Here is a 17,852-nt window from a genome sequence, read left to right as displayed (position 1 = left end):
ATGTAGGGCAGACCTCTATGTCAGTAAAACTCAGAATAGCTGAACATTTAAGTGACTTAAGACATAAGCATCTTACCAATGCCCTATATAAACATACAATTAAACATCCCAGAGCTAATTTCCACTTTACTATTATTGATAAAATCAAAGGCAACAGATCAAAAACTGCAGGTTGGCATCAATTGTTAACTCAGATGGAGAAAAAATGGATTATTAAATTAGGTTGTTTATTCTCTCCAGGTTTGAATACACTGATGAGTCACATGTTTCTAATCACCACAGATAAATAGATCTTTCTGATATGTGCTTTTTACACTGAAGAAGGCTGTATTGTTTTGGTCAAAACCAGTCTGGATTTTTCTCTCTCTATGGAATGTGTTTTTTAGCACAGATATGTAATAAATAGTAGTATAATAGCAATACTACAATGTGTTTTTGCATCACTGTCTGCTGGTCAATGCTTTTTTGGATACAACATAGTAACCCACACATATAGGGGCCATGCACATCATTTCTGGCCAAACAGAGGGTGCATACCGAATGACAACAGTGAGGCCATGTAAATTCACTACACACAGGTCAGGCAGGTAAAGTAGCAACAGGCCTTGTGTTGTGGTGGCTTATGTGGGCATTTAGAGGATTGTGATGTTAATGAGTGGTATCAATGTGTGTATGTTAACGAGTGTGATGTAGGATGGGGTAACACATGGAGATATATGTGGGACTGTCTGTAAAGCCATGGACAGGTAGGTATTACGGAGGTGTGTGTGTGTGTGTGTGTGTGTCTGTGTGTGTGTGTGTGTGTGTGTGTGTGTGTGTGTGTGTGTGTGTGTGTGTGTGTGTGTGTGTGCGTGTGTGTGCATGTGTGTGCATGTGTGTGCATGTGTGCGTGTGTGTGTGTGTGTGTGCTTGTGTGTGCGTGTGCGTGTGTGCATGTGTGTGTGTACTGTTAGGCAATGCTGCACAGGTTTTAAAGTGCATTTATTGTTTTCCTCCACAGGTGGTGAGGTGGGTCAGGATCCCTCCTGCATGCAATCTGATGTACGTGTCTATACAGACACAGATGATGATGATGATAATGGGGAGGCACAGGTGGGGTTGTCAGGGGACGACACTGTACCAACACTTGACATTCCCCTTTTAGCCACCCCACCCCAGCACACATATTCAGAGCCTATATGCACCCCATCACCAGTGGCCATAGCAGAGGGACAGCTGGTGTTCAGTGGCAGTGTACAGGAAAGTGTGGTAACCATGCCTACTGTGTCTGGTCGCAGCAGGCATAGCCTTATGTCTGGCAAGCTGCCACATAGACAGATGTCCCAGTGTGCTCATGGTAGGGCCACTGGACATCATGCCTCTGGCAGAGGCGACATAGCTGCTACCAGCAGAAGCATGTTTCAGGCTGTAATGGTGGCACAGGCACATATTAAACATTACACCAGACAGGACTTTAGGCTGCAGAGGGCTGCTCTTGCATCTGTAAGTGACAACCTCTGTGAACTGTCGGGTGCCATCTGTGCTTCTACCAAGCAAGTGGATAGATGGCATGATGAGATGATGGCCCTCATTGGCCGTGGTGTGTCCGTGCTTCAATGTATGGTGGGGATGCGGCAACACCCACATGGACATGGGCCAGCAACACCAACAGCTAGCAGTCAACGTGGATGTGATAGGGCACCAAGGGGCTCCTGTAGTGGCAGTAGCAGTGCTGGCAGTGTGGGAGGTGTGCTGTCCACACCACACCACAGCAGGACACTTGCACGTGGTCCTGGCCAGTCCCAGGAGGGACCTGGCACCAGCGGATAAATGTCATCAACAAGTGAGAGTAGCACATTGATGTCTGTACTTGGATGTGCCCATGGAACCCCTGGCAGGCACAGTACACATGTCCATGTCCGGAGGCAGTGAACTGCACACTCTTCCAGGTATGGTCTGCAGCTGTCCATAAACACCTGTGTAGGGCAGCCATATGGCAGAACTATGTGCATGCATACCCACACACTATGCAAACACACCTAGGGCAACCCCATACCTTCACGCACCACATCACCTCAGCTGTCTCCCTAGAGTACATCCCTCACCCACACACATGGTGTCAAATGTATGGCCCAGCCTCGGCCTCTGGCAAACCAACATCACACCCTCTGCATATGATGATACCTGTGCCCCATCCCTGTCATTCATACCATCGATGCAGGGACAGGCTGATATGGTTCTGATGCACACGGTGACTGTAGAACAGTGTACCACAGTCCTGCAGTGTAACATGTTGTAGAGAGTAGAGTGTGAGGCATATTTGTCAGTAGTGTAGTCATCCAGCAATGATGCCTTATAGCTGTTAGTAACACTGGTTGGTTGTGGTCCCTAAAGTGTTATCCAATTGTGTTGTAGGTGTATATGTGTCAGCAATAGGATGCCCTGTGCATATGATGATACCTGTGTCCCATCCCTGTCATCCATTAATGGAGGGACAGCCTGATATGGTTCTGATGCACACTGTGACTGTACAACAGTGTAACATGTTGAGTACAGCGTGAGTCATATTTGGCAGGTAGTGTAGCCATCCAACAATGATGCCTTATAGCTGTTAGTAACACTGGTTGGTTGTGGTCTCTAAAATGTTATCCATGTATGTTGTAGGTGTACATGTGTCAGCATGAGGATGTTCTGTAGTCATATTGCATAATGTTGTATGTCACTGTGCTGACACCATGGCTGTGACATATCTGGGGTACAGTTGAACACATTTCACAGGTTACTATACTAGTTATTGCCTGTGCCACATGGACAGGTAGCCCGCTGAGGTATGTATACCCTGCAACCTGATGTAGACCCATCCACATATACGCACACTGTTACTTGCCAACACTGGGACTAGACTCCTGCCTAGCTATGTTGTAAAACTGATGTGTGTGGCTTACATTGCACACACCGCCCATCGTTTAGGGTGAGGTTTGTCCCAGGTTACATGGTACATGCAAAATATCCCCTGGCATGTACAGTATGCTAATGGGGGATGTAATGGGTGTATTTGGATGATATGTAGTGTGACATACCATCATATACACGTTTACAGACATATAACAGCCAGACACATATCTGAGATACCAGGGCCTATCACTGCTAACTACCTTGACAGTGTCTCCAGTGTGTTACAGGTAGGCTGCACACATCGCATGCATAACTAGCTTGGATTGTGATAACAGTTACCTGTATGATTGATGGTGACAGTGGTAACCATAACATGGTACATGGGACATATACCTGGTGTACCTTGGTGTAATAGTGTACACAGCACCCACATCCCCCACTAGATATTGTACTCCCTGAAACCCATGATGACACTCTGCCATAACCACCAGCACACATTGGCCATAACTGCAATACAACCCATAGTATACCCCAACATTGGTACTACAGGGATATGCATCTCATGCACATGCCACATGTGTAGTAGGGCATCAGTCAAGCATAGGTTGCCTGTACATATCCCAGCTGGATACCTGCCATCTGCACATCTGTACAGGGACTGACAGTCATCAGCTTGGCAGATAGCTGTGCAGTAGCATGAGTGTATTGACAGACCAGTAAGGGGTATATACTGTGACACAGCTCACACACCAGGGATACAACAGGGAGCTGTTGATGTCCAGCCTTGCTCACAGGAGTGCCTGTTGTCAGTACTACATTAAGCACTCTGCTCTTGCCTGGGTTAGCACTGTCAACAGTAGTACTGCCGTGATACACTACATGCCAGTGTGACAGCACATACCCTGGGCTACTACACTTGTATGTCACACATTCACATGGATAACAGTGCTGTACAGGCCTCATATATGTCTGTTTCCCACACATGACACTCACACCCCTTGCTACTGTAATGACAGCACATAGGTGCATGTTTTGTACATGGCATTACATACACTTATTACAGGTTATCAGACTGGGTTGTGTGTCCCGGTTATCAGGGCTAAGCTATGCTTAGTAAGTATCAACATTGCTGCAATATAACAGCTAAGCTGATTTGTGCACTGGTAAGCGCTGCCTCCACTGAAAAGTGCCCGTACGTTTACCCATAGCTTAGCACCGCTTAGCTTCATGCAAACCCGTGCCAATGCACTTAAACCTGCTCAAAACTGCCTTAACGACTCTGTATCCAACAGTCCTTGTTCTGCCCAGCAACAAAATGAACAGCCCTTGCAGGTCTTGAACCCAGGACTCTTTATATTACAGTCACAACACTTAACCACTACGCCATGACCACTATGGAGACAGCTGTTGTTTTACCAATATAGCTGTCAATACACATATTGAGTAGAATTGTACAATTGCATTTAGTTCCTAATATGTGTAGTCCTTGTTATTAATATGACCGTTGCCTCACATATGTTGTTTTATCATTATGTACACATAGCAGATACATACGTTGAGATACATGTGGGAGTGTATACACAACCGTGAAGTTTACTCATGACTGGAATATGGTTGTATACATATCATAGGTGTATATATGTCTACATGTACATACACATGTATACTCATACATATGTCTGTATACACATCTGTATAGTGCTACATATATATGGCCATGTGTACATTTCTTCATATGTACACATGTATACATATATGTATATATACATATGTGTATATATATATATATATATATATATATATATATATATATATATATATATATATATATATATAGGTATACATATATGTACATATAGATATATGTGTATATAGTTATATATGTATGCACATCCTATGTGTAGAGATATGCCTAGTTATGTTGGTATATATATATATATATATATATATATATATATATATATATATATATATATATATATATATATATATATATATATATATATATATATATATATATATAGGGTCAATATTAGAACACTGAAGTCTTAAAACTTCGAATGTTTTAATATTGACCCCTATTCAGTGAACGCTGAAAATAGCGAAGCTGCAGAACACTGAATTTTTTCCTAGGGAATTACTTTGGTTGGCTGTTTCTGTCACTTCGCTATTTTCAACACTGAGGTGGAAAGTTATGGGTCGGGTTCAGGTAAGTGTGCAATTGTCTGGATGTGAGGGTTAGGGCACGGGATAGGTGAGTTAGGGTTAGGGAGCAGGTCAGGTAAGTGTGCGATTGTGATGGACGTTAGGGTTAGGGCGGGGTAGGTGAGTTAGGGTTAGGGCGCGAGTGAGGTGAGTGCATGATAGTGATGGACCTTAGGGTTAAGGTTTGGGTTAAGGTAAGTGGATAGATAGTGTATGTACAGTTTAGTGTAGGGTAAGATGTAGGATTTTAAGTGTATGTGTGTGGATTGCTGTTTTTTTGGTGTGCTTGTGTTGTGTGTATGTGTTTCGGAACAGCAAATTGTTTCCCTGGGAAAAAAAATTGCTGTTCTGCATGTTCGATATTTTAAGCATTCGCTGAATAGGGGTCGATATTAGAACATTCAAAGTTTTAAGACGTCAGTGTTCTAATATAGACCCTATACATACATATATATATATATATAAAACTATGTGTGCATACATATTTGCATACATATCTGTTCTGATTTACCTACTACTGTCAATATATCTGTAGATATCCACACATATATGTGCGTATCTATCACTATCTGTATATGTGTAGACATATATTGCTCTGTATATGTATATATCTGGGTGTGTATATCTATGTACATATACATACCCATCTATATATGTCGATATGTATATATGTAATCATATATAGAGATATCTGGATAATTATATGTACATATATTTTCACCATATGTCCTGGACATGGAGTGTAGCCCTACCCCAGCCCCTATAGTCCCAACTTCATAGTGCAAGGGGATGTCAGGTATGTATAGCAGGTATATTAGTAGACTATTGATACTGTAATTAGGATTGTCTTCACAGACATGGTGTATGTGGGAGGTCACATCTGCTTTTCACATGTGTGCCATTGGCTACTGACAGACATCCTAAGGACATCATAGTAAAGTACAGCTGCTAGCATGTAATGCTCCTGTGGACTACAGCAGAGATATCGGCCAATATATGTGGACATTCTGACACACTCTGTACAGTCTAGAGGTATACACAGAACTCCTTAGTGCAAAACATGTGTACCATGCCTGACAATATGGATGTTAATAGCCATGTAGATGGGTATAACACATAACGACTGGTATACATTTGCCACCATAGGTTATGCATTCACTCACCCCTGTCTGGCCTGACACATAATAACCCCTGATACAGGGGTGCCATGGCCACATACTACCCACTAGATATTGACATACATCTTTACAGCATCCCACTGCTCTGTCTGACATACATGACTGTTAAGGGAGTCCCGGCAGCAGTACATCTGGCAAGTATCTGGACATGACATTTCACTGGGTAAGTACACTAAGCTGCTAGACATGTAACAAAGCACTGTTCAGGCTACAGGTAGACTGGCTCAACACTGGCCTACATCTCCTGTGGGGGAATGCACATGTACCTGCATAAATAGCTGGCTCTACAGGCATGTCAGGCACAGGGTAAGATACACCTGTGTGAAAGTGCATAACTACAGCCAATGTGAACACAGCCACAGCCACATATGGTAAGCTAGCATAATATTACAATATATGGACTATCTGTTCAACACCATCCTCATATGTGCCACTCACAGACTAACCCTACATATACTGGGCGGCCACACAGTTTGGTCTGATGGCTGTCTGTGGTATCGGACATGTGTGTGTAAGGCCCTACAAACATGTAAGCCAATAAAGTAACATACAGTGAAGCAGCATGTAACATCAGATAGGACGGGACCTAGAACAATGACATCTACCACAGTCTGTACACAGGCTAAAGTACATATTAACAATACACACACTGTCAATATTCACCATAAGTACACAGACCTCAGTACTGTACAAACAACCACAGAATGTCCAGGTTATGTCATCAAATATAACCCCTACTGTACATAATATGTGTAGTAGTCTGATATCTCACTGGCTTATCAGATATGATGACACTAATTATGGTGTGCAGCACATATGCACCTCTTAATGCACGACATATGTACAAGACTGACAAAGTTGCGGCTGGGAAGCACATACACAGGGCCAATATTGACATGTTGCTGTGATAACCTCATACATTTACTGATACACTTGTAATAGGCGACTCTATTGTCAGGCACACTGACGTCCCGCTCACCAGGCTGAACAAGGAGAGGGTCACGGTGAGCAGCCTGTCGGGCGCTAGGATCCACCACATAACACAAGCACTCAGGTCACTCCAAGGCAAGTCCAAATATGACTCAGTCATTGTCCATGCTGGTGTGAATGACCTGAGACGTACCTCCCTGGACTACATGAAAAGAGACAAAAAAGAGCTCTCTGAGCATGTAGCCCTGGCCGGTATGACCCTGACCTTGAGTAGCATCTTACCCTCACCAAGAATGATGCCACAATATGAAGACAAGATGATCAATTTCAACAATTGACTTAAGTACTGGTGTCATTCAAAGGGGATCCAATGCATGTCAGCTTGGGATGATATGCTCGACAAGCCACGATGCTTCACTAGGGACGGCTTGCACCTGTCACGCCTGGGCTTTCGGATATTGGCAAAGGCACTTGCTACCCCCATAGTGCCTTTTTTAGGCAAGGCACAAAAGAAAAACCCACCTCCATAGGTATCACAAGGGATAAGAAACTAAGAGTAATACTACTCAACGCCAGAAGTCTAAACCTCAAGATGCACGCACTCGAACCTCTCCTTAGCATGGAGAATATCGATATCTGTGCAGTAACAGAAACCTGGTTCAGGGCTCCCAAGAGCACCCCAGCACTACCAGGTTATACCTCATACCATGCTTTTCGGCCCCAAAACTTGGACCGAACCACCAAAGGAGGGACAGTATCGATATTCATCAAAGATACCCACACCTCCAGGTTGGTGGCAAATCACGAAGCATCAGAGACTATCCATGTGCAACTAACAGTGGGTAAAACTGCCTTCCAGTTTATAGCCTGCTACAGACCACCCTCCTAAACCCAGGAACCCCACTCGGCCTTTCTGAGAACACTGGAAAATATGAAGGTCTCTCCAAACACCATTATATTGGGTGACTTCAACTACCCAAACATAGACTGGGAGCATTACTCTAGCTCCAGCACCCTAGCCCAAAGGTTCCTAGAATTTATAAACTCAAATGCTATGGAACAACTTGTTACCACTCCCACAAGAGGGGAAAACATACTGGACCTGATCATCACCAACATGGGGACTCTATGCTCCAGACCAGAAGTGTATCCCTCACTGGTAAGATCAGACCATAAACTAATCTCACTGGATATTCACATCCCGACCCCACCCCCTGCCCAGAAAACCACAGTGAAAAACTTCTCTAAAGCAAATTTCACACTCCTCAAAACCAAGGTGGAATCCTTAAAGCCCCCGGGCCTGTGGAAAATATGGCCCAGACCGCAGAATCCTTTATAAATGCATTCTATGAACACCTTCAGGAATGCATGGATCATGTAATCCCAAATAAAACCAAGACCCAATCCTCCAAAGGCAGACGTCCTGTCTGGTGGACCCCAGCCATAAACAAACTATACAATAGAAGGAGGAAGCTACTAAATGATAGAGCAAAATCCCAAAAAGGGAAGGCATCACTGATCAGTATTAGCAAAAAACTACGAGCACTCATAAAATTGTGTAAGGCCAGCTTCAAGAGAAAAATTGTACAGGACACTAAGGATAATCACAAGGCTTTCTTTAGTTATGTTAGGAACCTGGGTGGTAATTCCCAGATATGCTCAGAATTAGTCCAAAATGACAAAAAATACACTGAACCCACAGACATTGCCAACATCCTAGCTGACAGGTTCAGCGCAAACTCCCCTCCCCACCAAAAGGGCAAATATCTATCCCAGCAGAGTGCTGCCCCCCTGACATCTCAGATGCTCAGGTAAGAGCCGCCCTCTCCAAAGCAAAAAACACAGCATCAATGGGACCAGACGGTGTCCCGGGCTGCGTCCTACATGAACTCCAAGAAGAGCTAAACCCAAACATAAAACTACTGTTCAATCTCAGCCTTACTACAGGATATGTGGCCAAAGAGTGGCGTACAGCAACAGTGGTCCCTCTCCATAAAGGTGGTGCCTCAATGGATCCTGGAAACTATTGCCCCATAAGCCTGACTAGGTTGGTCTGCAAAGCTATGGAAAGGATCATCATGGACCTCATAAATAAAGATATTGGGGACCTACAGACACTGGATCCTACCCAGTTCGGCTTTGTTAAGGGCAGATCCTGCCTCTTAAACCTGGTTGATTTCTTTGAAACAGTCACCAAGGCCATTGACGAGGGGAAGGTGGTCCACACAGCCTACCTGGACCTCGCAAAAGCCTTCGATACAATACCCCACTTGGGCATTATAGATAAGCTCACCAGCTTAAATATAAACCCCTATGTCACTAGATGGATTGCAAACTGGCTCAAGGACAGAACCCGCATGGTTAGAATTGCTGGAGCCATGTCAGACTCCAAACCAGTTACAAGTGGCTTCCCACAAGGCTCAGTACTGGGACCTCTCTTGTTTGGTATATATTTCTTGGAGGTACAGGCCAACACGGAAGGACTGTGGCTGACCAAGGTCGCAGATGACTGCAAACTGGGTGCCATAATCGACTCTCCAGCCGACACAAGCATCCTCCAAAAGGGCCTCATAGAAACAGACAACTGGTGCCAGAGCCATGGCCTCAAGCTAAATGCCAAAAAGTGTATAGTCATCCCCTTTGGCAAAAACAAAGTACCCACAAATTACCACATAGGTGGTAATCCATTAAGTACAGAAGAAGTCATTAGGGACCTGAGGACCCAAGTTGATAGCAATCTCTCATTTGACAACCACGTGGCCAAAGTGGTTAGAAAACATTTTATATAGCCCACCTAATCATGAAGGGATTCACATCTAGATCAGGGGAGGTCATCGTGCCTCTTTACTCATCCCTCATCAGGCCCATAATTGAGTACAATGCCCCTTTTGGGATGTACCTTACCAGACACCTGCAGCAACTGGAAAGACCCCAAAAGTACCTCACCAAGAAGATCAAAGGGCTCAAACAGATGCCATATGCTGCCCGGTTAAAGAAACTCCAGCTCTACTCAGTGGCATACCGCCTGTTCAGAGGCGATCTGTGCCTGACGTATAAAGCCATGTCCAACGTGGAATTAATGGACATGCTGCACCTCAGAAAATCCAAATCCCATCTAGCTACGTGCTCGAGAGACTTGAACCTCAGCACTGGAATTAATAGGACATGCTGGAGGGACAGATTCATAACCCAGAGGCTCCCTTCACTCTGGAATAAAATCCCAGTCCAGGTTAGGCAGAGTCCCTCATTGACTCTCTTCAAGAGGAATCTTGATGAGTGGATGGGAGATCGTAGGTTTACCCCGGGTATCACTTCTGTGTCACTGTTAGACAGAGGCACAGTATACTAACCTCGAAAATGGGCATAGCAAAATAAATTTAAAATGGGTGGCGAAAGCCAAACACATTCTGGCTAGGCTTATAAATGCCCTAGGGCAGATAGCCTAGTATGAACCTATGAACCTATGAACCTAATTTACTGTTGTAACAGGGTTTGTTGCAACGTATGTCCTATGAGGGATATGAAGTCAGCAACCGTCATGGCTTTCAGCATCTACAGACTGGAATCCTCATGCTACCTTCTGCAGTTCACAGACAGATGCTCTGTGGGCAACACATGAAACCAAAGTCACAACGCACTGCCCAGTCTGCAGATGACCCTACAGATGGGGATTCCTCATAAACATAGAACCAACATGGCAGGTATTAAAACATGTAGAGCAGCCATATCCACACACGCACATACACACGCACACACGCACACACGCACACACGTACATGCACACACGCACACACGCACACACACACACACACACACACACACACACACACACACACACACACACACATACACACACACACACACACACACACACACACACACACACTGTTAAACCAACATTACTCCAAATGCAGTATAACAGCACTTACAGTCTGTAGTTAGGTTAGGCACATCCACCTCCTGTGTGTTGCCCTGTTTCCACAGTGTATGTTGTAAGAGGCAAATCCCCAATCCATCTGAGATGCTGTTTGCCAAAGAACAGATTTGGTTCCTGCTCACAGTGAATGAAAAGGGCCAACACCAACATGATGTTCCTTGATATTGGAGTGCGTTTCCATGCAACTGGCTATGGGAATGTTACCACAGCTGTTCCACATGCAATCAGCAAGGAAAGGGCTGCAATTCATGCATAGGCAATCAGCTTATCATGAGCATCACTTAAAATACACATGTTGCTGCCTAAGCAAAACAGGTGTAAGTCTCCACATCCACCAGAGAGAGAGTGAGAGAGGCAGACAGAGGCAAAGACAAGTTAGGGAGGGGTGATAGAGTAAAACCTAAGCATGTTTGTGTCACACACCTACCAGCACAGGGTATCAAACCCCTGACAACTATGTAGTGCCATCACATTTCTATGCAGTTATTGCATGTGTCACATAGGTTACATGTTGTGGATCCCTCAGAACGTATATCTGATGGTGCGTGACATCTGCAACAGAGATATGGTAGCTATACGGTAGGTGTAGTACATGTGCCTGTCTGCATGAACAGGTGCCAGTGTCAACACAGCCACATTCTCACAGGGACACACACACATTGACACACTTGGCAGGGCCAGGATCACAACCCATCACTAGTGAGATTGCTACAACACATTACTGTGCAGGTATCACATGCACCAGAGGGGTCATACAGAGGTGATATGGGCAAAGGGTATGGGGAGGCGTCTGACATCAGACAGCATACTGCAGTATGCCAATGGGGGTTGTAGTGAGTGTGAATAGGAACATACACATCATACAACACACATACACACACACACACACACACACACACACACACACACACACACACACACACACACACACACACACACACACACACACACAGTGCCAGTATTGACATGCATGGGTCCATTGATTCACAAGTGTGTAGTGGTAAACTGTGCCAGACAGCTATACAAGGCTAGGTGATGGGTACACCTTGGCATCAGGCCACATTACAGTGGTCTGCATTGTGGCTCAGGGGTGTAGATTCTGGAATTGCCCACACAAGTGTGTATTGTATTCACCATCCAGTCACCTGGGTGACTAATGCATGTGGGCAATGCTGTGCATTGCCTGCCATGTATGTGTTCTTTAGGCCATGACATGGATGGTGTCTGTGATGTGCACAACTTCCACATGCATGTACAGTGACATTTGGAACTGTACCAGGGGTGTCTGGCCCTTGTTGTATATACAGATTATCATCAGAAGTGCCAGTCCTGACATAATGTGGCAGGAACTGGTAATGGACAACAGGTTTACCCTGCACCTACATTGATAGAGTGCTAATGGCATTCCCTGGTGTCAGTGGCATCTGTCCATACAGGGCATGTTTTCAGGCATGGTATGTCCTTTGTGGGTCACATTTGATGGCACCACAGGTGTTGCAGGTGTACAGTGGGGAACATAGGGAAGGTGCACTGTCTGCATAGTACGTGCCTATTGGACAGATGGACAGGGTGCCATGCCCTCTGTAGGCCACTGCAATCACTCCATAGTTACTGTCAGTGGGCAATATGCAGCGTACTACCAACATAGTGGCTGTTGCCTAGGCAAGTGTGTGTGTGTGTGTGTGTGTGTGTGTGTGTGTGTGTGTGTGTGTGTGTGTGTGTGTGTGTGTGTGTGTGTATGAGGCATGGGTTGAGAGTGTTGTCTGGCTAATACTAGGGTTGCTAACTTTGTTTGCCTGGCCTTAATGTCACATGTATGTGCATTGATCTACTCCCCAGCATCTCAGCTGTTTCACATCTGTTAACCCTGTACAGTGGACATTGTGATATATACCAGGGTCACCATATAAGAAATTTGCAAATCCCACTCCACATTCATCCCAGTTGTTATACACTCACAAGCACCTCCATACAGGATACGAGTTATGAACACAGACATCATGTCTGGGATTAGAACTCCTACCTAACCATTTTATTACACTACAGCAGTACGCAATCATAGTATGCACCACACAAATTACTGGAGTACTTTTTCCCCAAAGGTATATTTCACATTGAGTGACATCAGCAGGATTGCCAAAGTAGGGCATTCGAATTGTAGTGAGTGTGGATAGGTTAAAATGCACTGCTCCCTACACAAACATTGAAAAACACACACAAACATCCACAACCGACATGTGTGTGTATAGAAACCCTAACAGAGATCTATATCACACTACAGCATGGAGCTGTTATAGGATGCACCACAGGGATTACTGGAAAGTTTTTTCCCCAAGGGTGTATTTCACAGTGAATGAGATCAGCAGGATTGCCAAAATAGGGCATTCGAATTGTAGTGAGTCTGGCTAGGCTAAAATTCACTGCTCCCCACACAGACATTGAAACACACACAAAACATCCACAACCAACATGTGTGGGTATAGAACCCCTAACAGAGGTGTATATCACATTACAACATGGAATTGATATAGAATGCACCAGGGGGATTACTTGTGTACTTGTTCCCCAAAGGTGTATTTCACAGTGACTGACATCAGCAGGATTGCCAAAGTTGGGCATTCGAATTGTAGTGAGTGTGAAGCCAAAAATGCATTGCTCCCTGCACAGGCATTGAAACATACACATAACAGCCAGAACTGCCACGGGTGGGAATACAACCCTACCAGAATTCTATATTACACTACAGCAGTGCACAGTTGTGGCATGTGCTATGAAGATTACTGGGATACAACCTTCCCAGAGATGTATTTCTAGCCGGATTACATCAGCAGCCTTACCAAAGTAGAGCATTTCAATTGTAGGGAGTGTGATTACCCTAAAAAGCATTGCTCTGTACACAGGCAAAGACAGACACACACACAGTTGAAAAGGTTGGGATTAGAACTCCTCCCTAACTATTTTATCACACTACAGCAGTACGCAGTTATGGTACGTGCTAAAGAGATTACTGGGATACAGCCTTCCCAGAGATGTAGTTCTAGCTGGATGATATCAGCAGCCTTACCAAAGTAGAACATTTCGATTGTAGGGAGTGTGACTACCTAACTATTTTATCACACTACAACAGTACGCAGTTATGGTACATGCTACAGAGATTACTGGGATACAGCCTTCCTAGAGATGTAGTTCTAGCTGGATGATATCAGCAGCCTTACCAAAGTAGAACATTTCAGTTGTAGGGAGTGTGACTACCCTAAAAAGCATTGCTCACTACACAAACAGAGACAAACACACACATAGTTGCCAAGGCTGGGATTCAAACTTTTCCCTACCGATTTTAGCAGACTACAGCAGTACACAGTTAAGACATGTGCTACGGAGTTTATTGGGACCCAGCCTACCCAGAGATGTATTTCTAGCTGGATGACATCAGCAGCCTTACCAAAGTAGAGCATTTCAATTGTAGGGAGTGTGACTATCCTAAAAAGCATTGCTCTCTACACAGACAGACACAAACACACTTGCCATGTCTTGGATTTGAACTCCTACCTATTTTATCACACTACAACAGCATGACGTTATGGGACACACCATTGGGATTACTGGGCTACAGCTCTCCCAAAGGTGTATTTCACAGTGGATGACCTCAGCAGGCTTGTCATAGTAGGGCTGTGGGGAGTGGAGTGTGTGTGCATGGGCCATATCCTATTCATCTAGAGGTTGACACCCCACATGCGGGCACACACAGGGTCATATTTCACAGGTACATGTATACAGCTGCTAGATGACTATTTCCTTGTACAGTCATGTTGCACAGCTGGCTAGTGCACCACATAGTCTGCAATGCTGACAGATACTGGTGGCTAGTATCTGCAGTGAGTGACATCTGAACTGCATGTGGTTGGGGCCCTTTGGCTGTGTGCTGGGTGGGACAGGCCTGGATGGCTCCTTGTCACAGTCACCCCCTTCCACACACCTATGTATGGCTACCTTTGAATTATTATAGTAAAATGAAAAAAAGGCTTCCACCACAACGAAAAGTTCACTGAGAAGTTCTGTTAAAATGTAGGCTTTAATAAAACAAAGAAATAAAAAGCATAAATTGTGCTGTTCAAGTTGCAGGTCAAACAGGATAAGCGCTTTCAGTTAAAAAACCTTCTTCAGATCCTAGTGTGTAGACCTGACTTACTGCTGTTAAATAAAGATCCTTAATTGCTCAGCCAATCACATACAGCAGTCAGATGCACACCTTCCTTAAGCCTCCATTTAATTTCTTAATTAGGCTTCTCTCTTTCAAAATAGGTTTAATAGGAACTACTCTGTTGAGCCCGGGAAATAAATTAGCTCTGAGGTTCATGATCCATTTGCTTTCTTCCTTTTCAGTTTTATTGACAATGTCTCCTTCTCGGAGGTTAGTAGTCACATTTGAGATAACCATAAAGCTAAATGAATGCCCTGGATTTTCAGACACATTTTCATCCGAAGGATAAGAGAGCACCAGATAGAAAAGAACGCTCTGACAACATGGGAAATGTACCTGTGACACGCAGGACTGTTTCTAGTGTGAATATACATGCTGAAGTACACAGTAATATACACACTAATGGGCAACATCCTGAATTAGCCTCTCACAATACTCCTAACAATGGGACTAATGGTAGTATAGTTAACAATGACTCTGGTATGCTCGAGGTCATTACATCGCTAATGAAAAATGATAATGCAGCAAATGTAGACACTGTGTCTGCAGGAAGCATTCAGCCTTCAAGTGAAATAGTTCCGAGTGTGATACCAAAGAAGGGATCTGTCCATGCACCTTTGTAACAGCAACTCCCTTTTTTATTAACACAGAAAAATGTCGGGAGATCCAGGTCAGAAGGCAGAGAGAGGAAAAAGAGAAAGGTATCTTAGGAACCTCAATGAGCTTAGATGAATCGATTTCGTTGGTAATTAATATATCCGATTATGAGCTGACAGTTACCCAAAAGAGTGTTCTGCAAAGAGGCTTGAGCTTCATACCCTCAATACATTCTGACCTGAGTGAGTTAGTGACAGACTTAAGGTGCTTTGGTAGGAACGTTACGTTGAAGTGTCTTTTTGACAATGAAAATACTGGTACAAACTATACATCGTCTGTGTTGAAAAAAACAAGTTGCTTTGTCCCCAGTAATCATCCCACTGTGGAGATGTTCTTACGGTTATGTGAGAATGAGGTGTTTGAATGGAGGTCAAAAGGAAAAAGTAAACACTATTACAATTTAACACAGGATGAGTTTCAGGCGTTAAAAGAGTTGCAAACAGTGAAAGAAATTATTTTCAGGCCAGCTGACAAAGGAGGAGCTTTAATAGTGATGAATTCAATACAGTATGCCGAGAAAATGCAGGATATGTTAAGCTATGGTGATAAATACCACAAAATCGAGAAGTATCAAGTAGACAGATTGATTTCCTCAGTAAAGAATGTCCTGTATAGTTTCATAGTTTCATAGTTTAGTACTAGGCTATCTGCCCTGGGGCATTTGTAAGCCTAGCCATAGTGATGTGGCTTTCGCCACCCCATAAAATGGTACAAAATGCACAGAATAGATTTAGAATACTGTGCCTCTGTCTAGTAGTGACACAGTGAAGGTCCCCTTATATAATTAGTTTACTGTGCCCCTGTCTAGTAGTGACACAGATGTGACCCCTGGGGTAAACTTACAATCTCCCATCCACTCATCAAGATTTCTCTTGAAGAGAGTCAGTGAGGGGCTCTGCCTAACATGAACTGGGATCTTGTTCCAGAGTATGGGAAGCCTCTGGGTTATGAATCTATCCCTCCAGCATGTCCTATTCATACTTGTGCCAAGGTTTAAGTCTTTAGCTCTCGTGGTTCTGATGGATTTGGATTTTTTGAGGTGGAGCATGTCCATCAGTTCCTGATTGGACATGGCCTTGTACGTCAGGCAGAGATCACCTCTGAGCAGGCGGTATGCTACTGAATAGAGCTGGAGTTTCTTTAGTCTGGCAGAATAAGACATATGTTGGAGACCCTTGATCCTCTTGGTGAGGTACTTTTGTGGTCTCTCCAGCTGTTGCAAATGCCGTGTGAGGTACATACCAAATGGAGCATTGTACTCAATCATGGGTCTGATGAGGGAGGGGTATAAGGGTACAATTACATCCTTGGATCTGGATGTGAATCCTTTCATGATAAGGTGTGCAAGGTAGAATGTTTTTCTAACCACTTTGGCAATGTGGGTGTCAAATGAGAGGTCGCTGTCGACTTGGGTCCCTAGGTCTCTGATTACTTTTTCCGTACTCAGTGGGTTGCTGTCTATGTGATAATTTGTGGGTACTTTGTTTTTCCCAAAGGGGATGACTATACATTTTTTGGCATTTAGTTTAAGGCCATGACTCCAGCACCAGTTGTCCATTTCTGTGAGGCCTTTTTGTAGGATGTATGTGTCCGCTGGTGTATCGACTATGGTGCCTAGTTTGCAGTCATCTGCGAACTTTGTCAGCCACAACCCTCCCATGTTTGCTTTAACATCTGAGAAATAAATGCCGAACAAGAGGGGTCCCAGGACAGATCCCTGTGGGACACCACTTGTGACTGGCTTTGAGTCTGACATTGCTCCAGTGATTTTATCTTTATGGGTTCTGTCCTTTAGCCAGTTTGCAACCCATCTAGTGACATAAGGGTTTACATTTAAGCTGTTGAGCTTATCTATGATGCCTGAGTGGGG

The sequence above is a fragment of the Protopterus annectens genome, chromosome 1.part1, assembly GCF_019279795.1.
Source record: "Protopterus annectens isolate FY-2018-M chromosome 1.part1, PAN1.0, whole genome shotgun sequence".
In the NCBI taxonomy this organism is placed as follows: domain Eukaryota; kingdom Metazoa; phylum Chordata; order Ceratodontiformes; family Protopteridae; genus Protopterus; species Protopterus annectens.
Note: the sequence above shows the minus strand (reverse complement) of the source record.